Source organism: Cervus elaphus, chromosome 27 (genome assembly GCF_910594005.1).
Source record: "Cervus elaphus chromosome 27, mCerEla1.1, whole genome shotgun sequence".
Taxonomy (NCBI): Eukaryota; Metazoa; Chordata; class Mammalia; order Artiodactyla; family Cervidae; genus Cervus; species Cervus elaphus.
In genome coordinates this window covers 58,022,368-58,025,921 of record NC_057841.1, presented here as the reverse complement: position 1 = coordinate 58,025,921, position 3,554 = coordinate 58,022,368, and positions in this window count along the sequence as shown.

Genomic DNA, 3,554 nt, shown 5'->3' with positions numbered 1-3,554 from the left:
CATGTAAGGGAGAATGCTCCTATGCATCAGGAAACCACGAGAGGAGTGGTGTGAGATGAATCACAACCTAATAGGCCACCAACCCAGAATCTCTGTGACCTTCAAAGTCTTGACATCGTACTCATCTATTTCAAAATGAAAACTTTGCCCAGATAAATCTACAGAGAAACCTGGCTTCTGCCTACGGTTCATGATAGAGATTGCTGCTTGCTTCTGTGAATACTTAAAACTGGTGGTGAATTTGAACCCTTATAGTTTTTCATTCCCTCCAGGCGCTGTGTTTCTACTGAAATACTGAGTTTATATACACCACTCCCGTTGTGACTGAAGCAAAAAAAAAAAAAAAGAGTGCTCTAAATAAATAAATAACTGGCCTTTTCAAGTTCAAAGAGACAGTAGAGATGAACTAATTCAATGGTTTAATTTGGCAAATAAGGAAACTGAGTCCCAAAGGGCTTAATCTGATCCAAGGTCGTTCAGTTTACGAAAGAACTGATGCAGGTATATATTTATTACGGAACTCAGTGGTGCTCAGTTGCTCAGGCATGTCTGACTCTGCAATCCCATGGACTCTAGCCCACTAGACTCCTCTGTCCATGGAATTTTCCAGGTGAGTATACTGGAATGGGTTGCCATTTCCTACTCTGGGTGATATTCCCTACCCAGGGATCAAATCCAAGTCTCTTGCGTCTCCTGCATTGGCAAGCAAATTCTTTACCCCTACTGCCACCTGGGAACCTCACTAAGGCAGAAAAAGTGGGGAAAAAAACACCAACCCACCATTTGGAGAACACGATTTATATACAGGAGGATTATGTTCAGTATTTTAAAGCTGTATCGACCTAAGGCTTAGGTGTAGGATTAGCCTCTGGTTACTACTAGAAAAATTTTGTTGAAGACATTTGTACTAAACAGTTGTATTTTCTGAACTTAGAGACACTTCAGTGCTTTTTCTTGGTGAGTAACTATTGTAGACAAGGCTTTTACTGGGTACTATGAGGATATAAAACATTGCAAATATCACTGCTTCATTCCCAAGAAATTCTAAGTTGTTAAATTAATTAAACAAGAGGTCATTAGACTGAGGTGGCTCAAACACACAACAGTCTATGTAAACACCAAAAATCTAAGCCTGTAAATGCCACGCAGTCATGAAATTGAAACCGAAGGATGACCAATCACAAACAGCCAACGAGGTTTAAGCTATACCCAAGCAATAATTTCCCTTCTTTCTTTCTGCACTTTCTCTATGTAAGTATTTCTCAGCTTCTGTTGGCAGAGAACTCCTAATTACTCCTGGTTTGGCACTGCCTGATTTGAATCCATTTTAAACTCTCATGGTTAAATAATGCCTCAGTATACCTTTTAATGAAGTTCAGCACAAGAGGTAACAAAGTGAATCAGTTACCTAACCCAGATCAGAACATGATTGCCGCCTCCATAATGACATAAAGTACTAGAGGAAGTTTGAAAGAGGAATGAATAGCTTTGATGGAAATTAGAGAAAAAGATTCTAAGATGTGGTCTTTGGCTAGCATTGAATAAGGACGTGACAGATTATGTTGGGAAAAATCCTTCCAGGAGGAGGGTATAGAGCAAAGGAATAGAAAAAATGGAAGCTTGGGATGCATTTGAAGAAAGTGAAAGTGTTAGTCGCTCAGTCGGGTCTGATTCTTTGCAACCCCATGGAGACCGCCAGGCTCCTCTGTCCATGGGGCTCTCCAGGCAAGAATACTGGAGTGGGTAGTCATTCCAGTCTCCCGGGGATCTTCCTAAGCCAGGGATCAAACCCATGTCTCCTGCATCTCCTGAATTGCAGGCAGATTCTATATGGTCTGAGCCTCCAGGGAAGCCCTGGGATGCATTTGGGGAATAGCAAACTTAGTGATTTGATGAACACAGAGATTTCTATGACTGGGGATGTGATAGGTATGGGACTAGAAAGTGGAAGCCTTCAACCACAAAAAATAAGACCCAAGTTTGATGTGCTGCTTTTCATCACATTACATTTAAAATCTCTCCAAGGAGAAGTGAGTTGAACAGATATAGACCCTTTCCTCCTAAAGAGTCCCAAGGAACCCCATGTCAAAGAGTTCAAATGTGGCTGTAGTCTCATCTGCTATAGCTGGCTAAATGATTAATTCCATCTTTTTGCAGAGGGGGTAGACACCAGACCATGAAGCCCCTTGGAGGTCAGTTTAAAAAATACAAGTCCAACTCACTTTTCCCCCTTCTTATTTCCTTTTTTTCTTTCTTTAGATAGCAATTTGGGGGCTTTAAGTTCAAAGCCTATATATATATATTCAAAGATAGTTTTACCTCCCAATAATCCCATCATAAATTGAAACTATCATAAGTTGAAAATGCATTAATTCCTCCTAACCTTCAACATAACTTAGCCTGGCCAAACTTACACATGCTCAGAACACTTCCATTAGCCCACAGTTGGGCAAAATCATCCAACACAAAGTCTAGTTGATAATCCAGTGTTGAATACCTCCTAATTTATTGAAGATTGTACGGAAAGGGAAAAACACAATGGTTGAACAGGTCTAGAGTGATTGTAAATGTGTCTGTTGTTCATCTGCATGAACTCGAGGCTGACCGGGAGCTGTGGCTTGTTGCCCTGCCCAGAATTATGAGAGAATCAACTCACTTATCACCCTGGAAAAGATCAAAAGTCAAAACTGGAAGCACAATTTCTGCTGAATTCATATTGTTTTTGCACCATTGTAAAATCAAAAAAATTTTTTGTCCAAACTTCCTAAGGCAGGAACTATCTATAATTATTTAGGACTGTGCTGGCCCATTCAGTAGCCACCAGCTGCCAGTGACTGGGTGTGGGACCCGTGGCTTGTCCAGACAAAGATATGCTGTGACCAATGAAAGTGGCTTTTGGAGTCTTAGTGAAGTAAGAAGGACACGAGGTATCTCAATAATGTTTATATTGATCACCTGTAGAAGTTAGACTATTTTGGACATGCTGAGTTAGATAAAATACATTGCTAAAAATCACTTTTGCCTATTTCTTTTTTACCTTTTTCAGTGTGGGTATTAGAAAATTTAAAATGATATATTAGACTTGCGTTCTATTTCTGCTGGATGGTGCTGGGTTAAAATGACTCTAATGTGTTTTTTAAGGGCATGGCAGGCCATGTGTGGTTAAATACTTTACTGAAACATCGTCCTGAGCCAAAGCAAATTTGCTATTAAGGCAAGACCATTGTCATTAAATAAACGTCAATAATTTAGACAGGAGCTAGGCTGGCAGTCAGCATTGCCTGATGGATGGAGAAGGAGTTTGCTAAGCAAGTGAGCACTGGCCACTAACTTGACCACAGGCTTGAGCCTATTTAAGAGTAATAATGTAACAATCATCTGGGATCATCCTTGCATTTGAGCAACTAATTGGGAATTATGTGTCATACAAATGTATATTTATTGTCAGGGGACCTTTACTTAGTAATAATTTATTACAGCTAAAAATAATATAATTAGTAGCTAACTCCTTCAAAATTTTATAATTCACAGTTTAAAAAGGCTCCTTCCAGGCC